Here is a 16,322-nt window from a genome sequence, read left to right as displayed (position 1 = left end):
AAACGTTTGATTGATTTACATCTATACCTCGCCAATTATAATTGGTGAGGTATAAATTTATAAATTTGACAAGGTTTGGTATAGTTAATATAGTTGCGCGATATTAATTGGATCTAAACTATTGTTTTATCTTAATTTCACTTTATATTTAAGTTTATAACCCTAATCCAAATAAGTCATTTCCCTAACGTTTTCTAAAACACACATAAGAAGATAACTTCTATTTAAGTTAATGACTTAAATACACATGCGCGTCCATTAATTTACGTTTAACGTATTATATGTAACGCAATTAACAGCAAACTGTAAGAAGTTATACACAGCAAGTTCATTGAAGGGTTAAGTAAATATTAGATTTAAATGGGTTTGTGAATAATAGATAAATGCAATCCACCACTGGTGTTCGCGTCAAATTTTAAGACTTCGGTCGTCAAAAAGTAAATTAAATGATAAGTAATAACCGCAAAGTAACATAAGAATGAAAAAAGAAAAAGTATTACAAAGTAATTAAAATATTTCTTAAAGAGAAAATGTACTCTTTTTTTTTTTTTCTTCTTCTTTTTTGTCGAGTATTTTTTTTTTCACTTTACTCCTCTCGAAAGATAAACTCTATACGAGAACTCTTGACTTATGTATAGCCTCAATTAAGTTTTTTCTTCTCACCCTTCCGTTCTATTCTGCTTCCGTTATCCCTGTTTTTCTTTTATATTATTTCGAAAATGATAGTGCGTCCAACAGGTACTCACGTTTACTCCGCGAACAGGTGCAAAACATGTCTAAGTATATATTTTTAGTTACTCATTTGCCCTTATTTGCTAATGGCAAACAACCGCATTACAAATTGTCCACCAATCCATTTACTTCCTCTCGTCTATATTCGTCGTAGTCTGGCCTCTTAATGCTGACGATGATAATTCACCCTGTCGCCAATATCGCTTTGCTTTTCGTCGACGGTAATGGTTTCTTGTCACACTTAACGATTTCTAAATATTTGAAGAGCCCCACTAAGGTAGTTTAGTGCGTTATGAATAAATATGAGAGAAAAGTAATTTATAAATATAATATCTTTTAAAAAAGAAAAAGGTAATTAATTTAGTTATTTTAATAAAATTTTACGGTCAGCATTTATTTTAGTAACAACTAATACGTGCATTTCTCACTAATTTAAACTATTTATTATAAACTGTATAACTTAATTATTTAAACATTTTAAAGTTTTCTTTCTTAATTAAGTCCTGTCAAATAGTTTTTTAGATAAAAAATTGTGCAAAAATAATATGATTTATAGTTCAGTTAAATATTTATTCTCAACAAAAAACTACTACTTCGCTAGGGCCACTTAAATGATTTGGTTCAATAAACTGAAGAAGATTGGAAGATGTGCAACTTCAACATACTTTAATACTTTTAATAAACACGTTGGGCTTTTATTTGTTTCAATATCATAGTTTAAAAACCCACTCACTTTTATACCCTCTCGTCGTTTCGTATTTATGACCAAACTTTTCACAACGATCCGTTACACTTTAGATAACATCAGCTGAGGAGCATCTAAACACATAACTGCAGCTACGACCACCAACGTTTGTATAGAATACATATGTATATGTGTGTACTTATTATGTGATGTCTTTATATTGAGCACGAAAAATAGTAACCATGGTTACATCGTTAACACCGTTAGCCATCAGACATATAATAGTAGTAGAGTCTGTACAGTGCAAGTTGTTCTTATAAGATTACCCCATGGATTTATAAGCCTTTTAGAAAAAAATACTATACATCATCGTGTTATGTCCAGTCAACTGGATACGCTAATTAATTTGAAAATAAAAATAAAAAATGGCAGAAAAATTCGATGGGTTTAAAACTAAAAGTTTGAATTTTATTAAAATTTATGCGATAACCTAGCTCTCACAAAGCCTTTTTTAGAAATTTGAATAATTTAAACTCATCAGAAAAAGATAAATTTCCAGTAAAATTCTCAAAAATTGAATTAATTATTTTTGACAACATTAGTTTATTCAATTATAAAAGCATTTAATTAAAGCAAAAATATGAATTGTGATTATTATTATTATTATTACCAGTTAAAAAAAATCTTTTTTTTATCTTATGATTCACAAATGAAAAAAATAACATAATCATTAGCCAACCGTACTTACATATGTAATTATTTACGTCACATTTCAATTATCTGTTAAAAAAATTACTCAAGCCAAGCTTTTATTTCACATATTCAGTTTTAACTTTTCAGATGATTTTATTTTGATAATTGTTTTATACATATTTTATGTATAAATAAACTGCTAAAAAATATTACAAAATTTAATTAACATAGAACTTAATGGCGTTGAGAAATTATAAAACTAAATGAGATGTATAGAACTGCATGAATTATGTCAAGTTTTATATAAAAATATGTATTTTCTTGATAGTGTCATATAGTAATATTTACATGATTTCATTTTACATTAAAAAAAAATATAATTAATAAAACGTATTACTTAGAAATATTATTAATTAACAAAAAATATATATATAGAAGTTTAAAGACCTTTCTACCTTGGCGAAGTATCTGTCAATGCGTTCAGGAAAAATGAGTGTCATGAAATTACTAAAATGGACGTGTAATGTTCGGACAACGCAAAATCCTTGTCTTTAGCCCATCAATCAAATCCACGCTTGTGTTATTCATAAGTAAATGAAGGGAAAAAATGCAGCGAAAAGAAATTATAAAATAAAGGTGGTAAATACTAATGGACCTATTATTATGTTATAAATACATTATCATATTAAATTTATGCTGGATCGAACAAAGACAAAAGACGAAAAGAAAATAATAACATTTTCAACAAAACAAAAATCGTTCGCATTTTCATTTTGTTTTATATTTTATTATTACTTTTTTGTTTGCTCCAGTGGCAGTCACATCAACATAGAAAACTGAGCCGTTATTTTCTGTCGACACAATGCGTCACGTTCGTATCTTGGACGTGTTAAACAAACAATTGTGTTAATTTAAAACGCTCGAGGGGCTCAAATTTCGTGAAAGTAACAAGATTAAAGTGACGAGCGGCTGCTTCAACGGGGTAAGAGTAAACCCTACGGCAATAATGAGTTAAGACAACTCATTAAATTCAAAGCATACTGGATAAGGGCCACTAAGGTGAATGAATTAAAATTATTCTTATTTGAAAACGATAGGAAAAAAAAAGCGCAAAAGTTTAACAAAAAAAATCATACACTTTCAAGTTGTATTTGTGAAAACTGTAAATGTATAATGGATCTCGTGAAAACACTTATTTATAAAACACGTATTTAGGCGATAACTTTTTAAAATTATCAACATTATTATATGTTTATAGTATTCCAACGAATTACTTTATACATTATGAAAATTCAAAGCGATTGTCGTGATTTTATAATCACGACAATCATAATATTTATTTTTTATGTTGTCTCAAATAAAGTGTTCTAAAAACATTTTTCACTATAATTTTTTCTTCAGTAATAAAAATTGAACTCTTGTTCTTTTATTATTATTTCTGTTGTGTAGAATATAAATTACCTATAACATTTTAAAATACATGAAATTCAATAAAATTTAAAAGCTAAATAAATGTATAAAAAGGTCAAAAGATGTGTTCCTTAAGAATAGAATTCTATTTCTAAATTTTGTAATACAGATCGAACGTCAGGATGTTTTTTCAAAGTAGTGGAAAGTGTAAAATGAACGAAACAGTCTTTTTTTATATTTATAGAGCTGCACACCTTTCTATATCTCACGTATTATTTTTAACATCGCCTTTTAGCTGCTACACTCTAATGATGTTTTCGTCTGTGCATCAATGTTTTCCAAAATCTTCAATGAGTGGAGAAGGATGTCGCCCATCTTTTTATTTTTCCGCTTGCATGAACCTATTGCTATTCTTCACTTCCTCTTTTCCGGTTGCGACTACTCTTCTTTTGACATACTTACTAGTTCTTATTACTAGTCGATTCAGTGACAATATTCCATTGCAATTGTTAAAACGCATTAAATCCCTTTTGTGCCATTTCTCCTACTACGCCAAGGCTCTTTCCATTTTCGGCGCTTTTGTGTAACGAATTGGGTATTATGTACATCTAACTTCCGTCGCCGCAAAACAATACTCAATAGGATTGTGAAATACATTTGAATAACTTCATTCTACCAAGTTAAATTTCAAATACATACAAGAACTTTTGTGGTTCTTAGCGTAACATCAGTTAATAATATGTATATGTATAATTAGAAAACCAAGTTGCAACCTAAAACTTTCTATTTTCAGGATTCGCATATTTATAGAAGACTTAACGCTGCCGTACGTAATGAATCTATTTAACAAATCATAGTAATATTTTAATTATTAACAAGGTAATAGTTGTTTTGTTTCTAAAAACAATGTTCTGCGTTTATTACTCTAATGATGTATTTTATGCGCCATGATCGTCCCAATCGTAGCCGTTCAAACACTATCACAAAACCTTTTTGAGTTTTTTAAGTGTGTAAGTATGTAAATTGGCCACGCTGGTCGAGTTTTATGAGCCTAAATAACGGAGCTTATAGGGAGTGTGTGTTAAAGGGAGATATAATGAGAGAGGTTGGAATGATCTCGAACTTGAAGATTCGACGTTAGCCCGTTTCTACATCGGGTGGGGTGGTAACAAGAGGGCACCCGTGCCCGTAAGCCGATTACCATAAATTTCCGGCGGCTGTCCGGAAAGAGAAAGAGGGGTTGAGAGATTTGATGGGAAAAGAGTGGATGGTAAGACTTACGAACAGCCATACATTGCGTAGGGAATTTTAATGATCGACTCCAGCGATTGTGCAAATTTAAACAAAAACCACTTTTACTATTAACGAAAAACCGTTTTTGTTGATGCTTTACTTTACGTTTTTACTGTAACGTTTGTGTTTGCAGTAGCTCAACAATATATTCAGCTTGTCCTCGAAAACTGAATAAATTATGAGAAAGGAAAATACTTCATATAAACAGTGCAATTAAAATACACCATGTTGAATGCTAATTTACACACTAACATAATAATGTAATGTAATTATTTTGTATTAAATCAGTCATTCAAATCAAAATTCAGCGCAGTAGACTCAATGATTTTTGAGATGAAAAAACTTTGCAATTACGTTTTAGGGAAATTACCATTCCGTTTTCGAATTCCAACAAAAAATTAGACATAGTTCAGTGATATAAAATCCACGATTTGCCTGTTTGGAATTTAATATTAAGTTTTTTTTTTTTGTATCAAGGAAAGTAAAAAAAAAAACATTTATTAAGATCAAGCTGTTCAAATGAAATCTATTTATAACTATTGCACAATGAAACTGTAGAAAACTCTTTTGACGGTCTAACGTATCGTGGCCCAACAGTTTTTAAACGTTACTCAAGCCGCAAAAAACCCAAGTGTGGTGGCGTGCATTTTCTAAATGCAACGAATGGCCACCTGCACAGTGCACACATAATTATAATATAAACCGTGTAATCTATTTCTGGCATCAGTCCCGCCACCGTCGGAAACCCTTCGCCCCTACTCGTCGCACACTAGGCAATAACACGCGTCCGCACAAATCTCCTCTCTATTTACCCGCATTTAGTCTAAAACCGACGGTTTTATTATTATTATTATTTCAAATGAACTCAAGAAAACCCATAAAAACAAGACATATACGGAGTACGCTTTTATGAGTTTTTTCCGCTGCTGACGTCCATCGACCTTTTCGCATTATATAGTCCAAATAGAACTTTTTAAACGCGTTTGTTATATTTTTTTATAGCTTATGAGTATATTATGTAAGCATTACGAGAATTTTTTACCATGCCGTGCATTAATGTCTACATTAGACGAATATCATATACCTGAAAATCTGTACAAGTAATACTCCGCAGTGACACTATGGATTAAAGCATGAATTCAATAATGAAAAATTTATCTACAAAAAATACCTCAACTATTGTATTACACGTACAAAGATAATTTCAATTTTATACCGATTATCTAATGAACATATATCATGTTAGATTTTTATTTGACATTTAAATAACAATGAGGATAGTTTTATAATTATTTATTGCCTTGACATATACGTATCTAAAGAGTATCATGAGAAATAAAAATGTACAACGACTTACGAATAAGTTGAATTGAAATTAACAACCAATAAAATATTACTTGACTAAATCTTTCAAAATGTGCAATATGCTTTGGATGCATGTTGTTTTCCTTGTTTATACACACACGTGTTAGTATTTAGGCAGTGCCCTACATTATTTCACTGCTGATGAGTAGAGCGTTCTTGTATGTACGAAAAAGTGTCATACAAGTGATTCGTCTGATTTATTTCCAAGCTGTTGTGTAAAATATCAAAGGAATGAAAAATTAAAATAGAGAAATTAAAGAACATAAAAATACGGACCATGCTTATTTAATGACGCAAATCTTTTATAATGAAATGGCACGGCACATATAAATCAAAATTAACCGAAAAAGATTTGTTTTATACCCGCCCACCGTCTCGTCATCATTTGCGGTATTACCGTGGCCTGAAAAGTACGTTTAAAAATAAAACCTTAGGTCTACTACAGTTCGTTTAACCTGGTGTACACGTCAAGAAGACTGAAGGGAAGACATTGCAGACGCTACTATAATAATTTATATATATAATACTTCAAGTTGTTGGTCTCAACAATAGTGTGCCAAACATAATAGACTCATGGACGACAATGCGACATATATTTAAAAATATATTTTATGTATAATTTTATCTATGATGAGTAACACCAAAAAATACCATTACCAATATTTATAATTAAGAAACCTTAATTTTCATTATCTTAAAAAGTATATAATTAATTTGAATAATTTATAAATTTTAGAGATGTTAATTATTCAAATAGGAGTTAAAACATTTTTTTATTTTTCAACGAGTAAATTACTTATTTTTGGGTTAACAACACTCTTAGAATAACGAATAACGCTATTTTATTATTTATATATGATTAGGTTTTACTGTCTTAATCGAATATTATTCAAAACTGAGCACAGATTTATACGCTGACGAATCAAAAATGTTCATATATTTGACTAAATTTGAAAATAATGCGCATAAACTTCATTTTAAAACTTTGATAGGGTTGTAGAAACTTCCATAACTATTATTAACTAATGGCGAGGCGTTATTTTTATGTTCAAGTTTGCTTCTAGAAAATAATTTCATTAGATAATGGCTGCAGAAAAAACTTCATCCTAAGCGTAAACTTTTGAAACCTTTTTCAACAGTGGTCAGCAATGAACTATATACTAAGCCATAGCTATTTAGAGAGTAAAAGTTGCCTGTTGAACTTCGACCGCTGGCGTAGTTATCTTTGGTCCGTTACTATGAGTGGTCATTAGAGTCCAACGCTTGTAAAATTTCAGTACGTTTTAAAACCTTGGGGTGTTTCTCATAATGTTATTGTTCAATCGAACCGTAACAGAGAACAAATGGTGTACATTTATCGTTTAGAAATGTCGGATTAAGTTGAAGCACAATCCCAACAGCAAATAATTCTGTCAGCAAAAATCGAGCATTAAACCTATGCTAATGTACAAATACATTTCTCATCACGGTTACCTATGTGTAAGTTAGGATTTATTTAACGATACATTTATAAAAGCGATTATAAAAAAATGTAGAGATTAATAATTGGAGAGATTCCAACCTATATGTTTAACCAGTAGTTACACATATTGGTTTAACTACAGTTTTCTAGTACTCTCCTAAAATTGCTTATTTTTTATATTTAATGCATTTCTGTTTACCGGAACTAATGACTTACAGAGTTTATGTACATGTAAATGTACATATAGAATAATATTTTTTTCAAACAATTATTATACGTTAAATCAGTAGTAGTTTCAAATGGAAGCAACGCTAGTATAAATAATCCTTTGTAATGAGTCTGTCGAAGAATTAAAACATAAGTGTACAAAATTACAATAGGCCACGGATGTAAAAAAAAACATAAAATAAACATCCAACTAGATTTATAGAAAAATTACGTCATATGGTAATAATTATGATTGGATATATAGAACAGTACATTTTACATGCATATTAATACGCATAATGACGTATTCTTGTTCAAATTATTTTCCTAGTTAATATTTCTTCGGCGCAACGTAATTTGTCTTTATTCATTGATCATTCCAGTCGATGATTTATCAATGGTGTTTGTTTCATCGCTGAAAAAAATGCACGTTTAACGGGTTTTAAAATGACCGGCAGTCAACATGCCGAAAGTTTTGCTTCTGCATTCAGTGGTACAAGCGGGCGTGTCTCGGTTTGGCTCGAGTCCAGTTGGCTCACGTCCGAGATGAAAAAAATGAGAATGGAAGGGGCTACTCGCGGTTTTTTTATGTCAGCAAAATCATCATCGTCATCTCCATTTCTCGACATTATTACATTCCACGGAAGTCGCAACTGACCTCTGAACTTATCAATCACTGGGATTAGATGAACTCGACGAGCTTTGGCAACCCCCTTGGGAAACGTTCGAAAATCGGTACCGTTATTTGGCCCGAAATCAATATTTTCATACTGTCGATGAACTTCATATTTGTCATTGGCTGTGTAAAATATATTTATATTTATAAATACGTAGGTAAAAGTAAAAGCAAATTTCGACGTTCGTGATTTATTTTTAATACGCTAAAAACAAATATTCTTTATGAATTTCAAATTTTAAATTAAGTGGTGAAAATATATGTTTTTATTGGAACTAAAAATGTATGACAAAAATTTGAAATTAATTTAAATTGTTGACATTTTTTTTGTTTGTAAAATAATCAAGCATTAATCCAATACGAATAAAAACATTAAGAACAATATTATTCTTAAAAAGTGATTTAAATCGTAATTCACTGCAAATATCGAAAATTCACTAACTGTTTTTCATAATTTTACTTTGCATTAATGCCGCCGTTGTCATTTGGTATGGAAATAAGATGAAAATATTCGTCGACCAACTGTTGCGATCAAACCCTCCTTTTGCATTTTAAATTATTAACAGGTTACCTAAGGTGGTTTTATTTATATTATATAATATCGAATTGTGACACTGAGTTCCTATCAAATTGTGAGTTTTCAAACTCACGTCAAGTAAAATGAAAAATAAAAAAAAACTATATGGCTCAGCTGCGAACACCTTTGTTATTTTTAACCCGCGAGTATATACAATTGGATAAACTTTTTTGCCTCGTAGCTATTCGAAACAACAATGTTGTCAGATCAAAAAGGGAACAAAGATCCAATTTCGAAATTCATCGTAAGATTGGTAACTAAAAAGGAAATATAGTGAGTTGGTTACAAAGAATCGGTATAGCAATAAATCTAATTGTTTTCTTTCTTTCTTTTTCTCGCAGACTTCTTCTCAATACGTCACATCCGGAAATGTCTTTAATAGTAAAGAAAGAGAAGGGATTTTATAGGTAAGTAACGGAAACGGAGACTTTAAAATGAAAACGTCCCTTTCATATTACTTGTTGCAGTATTGGTAAAAGGAAAACGGTATTGGGTGGAAAAATAATTGTATTTTTCCGACCTGAGCTCGTAGAACCTCTGTCACCAGTTTTTCCATCAGCACAGGGATGGTTTATCGTGTTAGGCTTTTAATAAACGACATGCCAAAATCAAGCTACCTTTGGACATAAAGAAAACCACAAAATGGCCATATGCAAAGATAACGAAATAAAGCAGTCAAACGAGAATGGGATTTGACTTAAGGAAAATGAGAAATATAAAGCAATTTTCAATTTAAATTTATATATTAAGTAAATTAATTAACGGCTGAAATTAATTTTATATTTCTATTATTATTTTATTAAAAATATGTTAAAATAAACAAATAAATACGTTGAACTGCAACTTTAATATAAACCACATTAATCACTAAAAATAATTCATTTAATATAATTAAATATCCATTTTTTCTGTGTTAAATGAGTCAAAAGTAATGTTAGGTTAATGAAACCTCTATAAATATGATTTTGTTGACTCGTTTTAAAACAAAAGTAGCAAAATTATTATATTTTATACTCAATAAAAATGTAATTTAGAGATTTTAAAAGTTTTTCTGAAGAATAATAATAGAAATAAATGTTTGTTATGTTCTCATTAAAATTACAAGGATAGAGATAAAAAAATGATTAAAAAGCGTCAAAAACTTGTTTATGTTTAAAAAATAATAATGGAGTACGTCATAAAAGACTTCAAAATAAAAAAGAACACGAAATGTTAAATTAAATAATAATAAAGTAAATTATTCCGTTATTTCTTTTAACATTTTGCAATTAACTACTTCATTTTAATTTGATCTAGAACGCAATTATACTTTTTTCTTTAACTTTAATTGTTAAAACAATTTTGTATGTAACACTATTAATTATAATTTACAAACACAAGAAACTGTCGTGATGGGATAAAAAACTACTTGAATATGTTTATACAGCATATTAAGTCCTAGTAATGATAAGGGAGCACTGCGTTAAACTTAGGAGGAGTGTTGTTCTAAATTCTCGTTTAAACACGCCACTCACACGCATTTAGGTGTCCGAATCACGACAAGATTTAGGTCTACCGATTATTCATTCTCGATTACTACCGTGAACCCGTCGCCTTGTAACAACGACAGCCAAACACTCATTGTTACCCTCAACCGTTAAACTTTCTAATTATTGCTTCTCGGCACGGCATCATAAATTTTTTTTTCTTTTGGATCGAACGCTTACTCGTTCCTATTTTTCTTTCTTCGATTTAATTGCAAAATCATGTTTTAGGGACCTTCATCAAGAGTTTTGTTTAACGTTTAATGAACGTGTATTGTGAACATTTTTCAATACATTTTTAACGGCTTTATGCACATCACAAGTATTATAAAACGCTTTTTAAAAAGAAGGGTTAGAAATAATGATATTTAGGACACAACAAAATATGTGTAATAACTATGAGATACTTGCAAATTAATAGAACAAAGACATTATTTAAAATTAAATAACAATAAAAATTAAGAAATGCCCGTTACTCTCAATGTGTGTACTAAGATTGATATTATATTTGTGCTTACAGATTTGTTTGAAAATAAATTTCATTTATTTAATATAAAAACAAAACATTCATATTTCCGCTTTTTAGTGTGCCAAATATTAGTAAAATTTTAATTTTAAATACAAATTTGTTTGATCATATAACGAATAAATATAATATATATTACATTTCACTTATAACTGTGTCATATATTAGTGATGGGCATTTTCGAATATTTAAACCATCGAATAACTATTCGAATTGTTTTTATACAATCGAATAGTTTATTTTTAACATAAACTATTCGAATACATATTCGATAGTTACTATTCTACATTTCCCATCACTAATATATATATATTTATACATATATGTATGAATAAAAATAATGTAAGTAGTTAAAAACTAAATTACAATTAAGTTTGTAATAAGCATTAATGCTTTGAATGAAAACAATAAGAAAACTTTGTTTTTAGTTTATTTATTTTGTTCCAATTTACCTAGATTAAGAGGTAATAATACATAATACCACATAGAAGAAAACATAAAATGCTACGCGGGCTGCTGCCGCATCTTATTTATTATTTTTGCGGTTCACGTGAGCTTTTGTTTTGAACCATAGTAGCGGGCAGGAACAGGGTAGTCGGATGACAGGAAGAGAGGGTGTTGAATGGCAATCAATATAAAGGCGGGATGAAGGCCTTGTTTCCAGTTTCCTTTTGTGTAGCTAGTAACAACCGGAGTTATCTTCGGCAAGATTCCCATTCAATTCCATTTCCATTACGCCTGGACTTACACATCTATGTAATATAGTTCACTACACTTCTATACTTTACCTCGACGTGGCTATACTAACAATACTACCGATTTCTTCTGATTAATTATTTTCACTATTTCGCACTTTCCAACAGCACGCCACAATCTCCAATATAACTATAATATTCTCTTATAAAGCCTTCTTTTATTTCAATAAAAACCTCATAATACAAACAAACTTTTCTTGATTTAAATTCAATTTTTTAAGGTACAATAAATTCATTGCACTTGTAATAAAATAGTTACGTAAAAATTTCATGAAGCGAACTCTTTAGGCTTTAAATTCATACAATCAATTTTTTAATTAATGTCGATGACAATGTTTAAAATTTACTTCCAAAATGTCTAAACTTGTAGTCGCATTTTCAATAAAAATTTTAGAAAGGCTCATTATAATATGTAATCTCCCCTTCTATAAATTTGTTTATACAATCATATATGTAATTTGTCTGGAAGTACTAACCCCCCTAATTTGTGCTGATGTCTAAACTGAAAAATTATTTAAAATTTTTAATTATTTCTTGATTTTTCTTATGGAATAGTTGTTTAATGTGATGTATACATGTATTAAACATGTTTCATACCGCTCATCACAAGTCTAGTATATTTTAAACTCAAAAGAAAAAAATATGGTTAAAATAACCACTAGCTACTCGTTTTGTGTAAGATTTAGCATATTTGATAAGTTTTTGAAATTACATAGTTTTTGATGTGTGCGTGAAATAATCTTTTTACATTTGAAAATGACCTTTTAAACAATGCGACTATTTTATAACTCTACAATGCTCTATTATCGTTAAACTTCAAAAAAGATGTAAATAGTAGTGTTTTTGTTTAACCATCTTCGGACCACGTGCTGAGCGAGGGCGTTATCCACTGAAATAGCTATGTGACACTACAAACGCACGTCACGGACTGTGTAATTATATCTATGAGTTTATTTCTGTCATCACCGTCGTCATAACACTGAACACACTGCCCCCGCAAGGGGTTTACATAGTTAAGTCAAAATTGTCGTTTTGTAATGCTTTCCAATGCATAAATGCTATCCGTACATCTGATAATTTAAAATTGTATACGCCAAAATATCATTTCAGCACACACCGTATTTTAGGTATCATTTTACTTAAAGCAACTAAACATAGCAAGGATTATGTCACCTATTTTTGTAACAAAATATATGCACTAAAATAATAAAACAAAATATATGTTAAGTAAAAAAATGATTTATGCAATGGCTTACACTTAAAATTCACTAATAATTCAAATATAACAATATATAATTATAAATTCAGTTTGATAAAAAATAGTATGCAAGGATACGATAATAGTAAAATCAAGTAATTAATAAATAAAAATTTCAGTATAAACTTATAGCACTTTCTTAGAAAAGATGTTTAAGTTTAAATTTGACGTTAATGTGATGTTAAATCGTTTAAAATAAAATTCGCCTATCGATGAATTTAGTGAATCTTGGTAATTTTTTTTTTTTAGATTAAACGCTTCAAACACCATAGTATTATTAAAACAATATGTTTATTGTTAGTAAGAAGTTCAAACAAAGTACTGATTTTTTAGCGAATCTTGTAAACGTTAGTAACTGTTTTTAAAATGATTTTTATGTAGGAGGGTTGATGTTTTTTCGCATAATGGAAACATTTAAATACTTTGATTTGAGCTGAATAGACGCTTTGGAATGCTTATTTTTATCGCAATCAAAGGACTTTTCAAAGCCGACTAGTTTTCAGTGTATGCGTATCTGTTTTTATTTTCGACAGTGCAAACGCATTTTCTGATAGCTTTAAGAACGAGATGTTATACTGTTAAAACGCCACGAAATTACGGTACTATAATCCTTTTCGTTCACAGACCCGAAATAAAAATGCCTTTGTAGTACACGCCCCGTACATTAAAATAATGATGATGATGATAATAACAATAATAATAATATACAGAGAAAGAGACAGGAGAACTCGACGAGAAAGCAGTAAAATCTTACAGGGTTTTATGGACCTATCGACTAGCGTCAGTGGGCCGCGTGCATCTTATAAGTAACTCCAGTAATCATAAAAATAAAAAACCATTGAGTCGTATTTAGAATTTTTTTCATTATAGACATTCTTATTTAAAAATGTTGTTTGTTTTAAATAAAGTCATCCTAATTAGCAAAGCGCGTCTTAACGCAGACAACCAATTGACGTGAACGGCGAGTTTACGATACCGCTACCAATGTTTTACCCTCTTATTGAGACGCCTTAAATTCTCGGCTATATTTTTTTTTCTTATTTTTTAATTACCTTTTTAATCCANACGTGAACGGCGAGTTTACGATACCGCTACCAATGTTTTACCCTCTTATTGAGACGCCTTAAATTCTCGGCTATATTTTTTTTCTTATTTTTTAATTACCTTTTTAATCCATTGACAGGCGGCCAGTATTACTACCGGACCGCAGTAAAGACGGCGGATCGTTAAATTTATTTGCAGCACTGTAGGGCTGCCTGTGATAGTTTTCAAATTCAAGCGGGCGTGTAATCCTTTAAAATTGCAACTTGTTGCCTGTCATGTCAAAATACGGAGGGCGTCACGCGTGACAAATCACATTTTTTCCATGGTAAACGATTTCTAAAGGTATATCTTTTAGGCGTAGTACAGATATTAGAAACTTAATTCGCCAGCTGTAAATTCTAATAAGTTCTTATAATAGTAAGATTAACGAACGATTAAGTTTCTCTTCTACATCATCATAATGAATTATGTTAGTATAAACCATACTAATAATGTATTGGAATGTGATAAAATCATTTCTGTATTTATATTCGACTATTGTTATCGATATCTTATTATACTATCGTGATTAAGGTACGTAAGTCAATAAAGGCATAAGTAGTTAAGACTTTTATTGTTTTATTGAAGAGTATCTACGTTAAACAATTCAATAAACTGGGTTATTTCAGCAACAAATAAAAATATATGGAATCATCGTGAAATAATTTTGAATTTATAATTGATATTTCTAAATTACACAAATTATTTAAGAGGCTATTAATAAACACAACTAACCTGCAATGTGTCAACGTTGTTGTTGGTTGCACTGCAGCTGTCGCTATCATCCAGTGCGAAACCAGTTTAGGGTCCACGACCGATAGTCGGGGCCCCGTCCTCGTCTTCATATAGATGGGTACACAATTAGATCACGGTGCTTTTCACAGTTAATCCAATACGTCAAAAATATGGCAATGATAAATATATTTTATTGGCACCGAACAAAGCTCAGCAATAATATAATTATTTGCTTGTAATATTAAGTATTATTTATATCAAATAATATATATAAATAATGCCAACAAACAATTTTCGATTGTTCAACTACGATAATTAAATAACTTCGATACACAATCAGCTAATACATTGGCTTTTGATTAATTACTAAAAATAATGATAACAATGCCAATACTTTATTTTATTTACAAAATAAAAAAATACTTTGTGCACATGCGCATTAGGATTTATTGAGGATCATGTCACTTTTAAAGGGAAGAAGGATAACTATTGGATAACAGGATAAGGGAATTCCGCGTGATTTCCACTCCGGTCCACGGCGATTGCGGGCGGTTCAACGCGTGCACGACGGCCGAGAGCGGCTAGAATTGCAGGGATGAATGGTCCGCGACAGACTGCCGGCTTATACCGTTGTCGCCATTGGGTTATCGCGAGGCGCGCGCGCTCGTCCGGCGTTTGAAATTTTTGACAAAAGACCGTCCTGTATAAAATCCCATCGCGCTGTCTAGCGGTACAAACGAGAAGCAAAAACGCTCCCCATCCCATTTTCTTTTTCTACTCGTTTGACCTTTATATATTCGACACTATTAACCCGATTTCACTCTATTCACCTTAACCCTATTTCTAAAAAAGAAGGTCTCAATCAAATAAAAGGTGATGTATTTTAATTGGTTGTTAAGATGATTCAAATTTATCATATTTTTTTTACTTAAATAAGAAGTTTTATAATAAATTGCAATTGAATCTGTACCTAATACCTAAACCAAATAGCATTATGTATGATTATATTAGGGAACTTATTTGTAATTGTATTTTTAATATAATGTTTATAAAAATATAAAATATGTGTACATTTGAAATTTAAAAATATACAAATTCGTTAAACCTATTTATTTTTTAGAATCAACATTAGAATAGCTTTTAAAAGAGGATTTTTCTTTTATAGCACCTCATAATTTATTTTTATAAAAATAAATAAATTAAGTAAAATTTGATATCGATTTTGATAAAGTAAACGGTTTCTAATGTCTATTATAGTTAAATATTTTATATAGTAAAATAAAACAGATATTTTCAAAAAAAAAACAAAATTAACTTTTACCAACCGAAGAAAAGATGAGAA

The 16,322-nt window shown here is 30.1% G+C and overlaps 1 protein-coding gene across 3 annotated transcripts in view; it reads right to left on the bottom strand.

The window, feature by feature from the left end:
* LOC126910318 (serine-rich adhesin for platelets-like) overlaps positions 1-15,610 on the bottom strand; it is a 137,456-nt gene extending 121,846 nt beyond the window's left edge. For 2 of the 3 annotated variants that reach the window (XM_050692795.1, XM_050692796.1), the window contains exon 1: positions 14,981-15,610. The gene's annotated coding sequence lies outside the window, so the exon portion shown is untranslated. The remainder of the gene's footprint in view (positions 1-14,980) is intronic. The other variant, XM_050692797.1, reaches the window with a different exon arrangement.
* Between the last annotated feature and the right edge of the window lie 712 nt (positions 15,611-16,322).

The sequence above is a fragment of the Daktulosphaira vitifoliae genome, unplaced genomic scaffold (genome assembly GCF_025091365.1).
Source record: "Daktulosphaira vitifoliae isolate Bord-2020 unplaced genomic scaffold, ASM2509136v1 Scaffold_1, whole genome shotgun sequence".
NCBI lineage: Eukaryota > Metazoa > Arthropoda > Insecta > Hemiptera > Phylloxeridae > Daktulosphaira > Daktulosphaira vitifoliae.
Note: the sequence above shows the minus strand (reverse complement) of the source record. Positions and strands in the feature narration are given on the sequence as shown.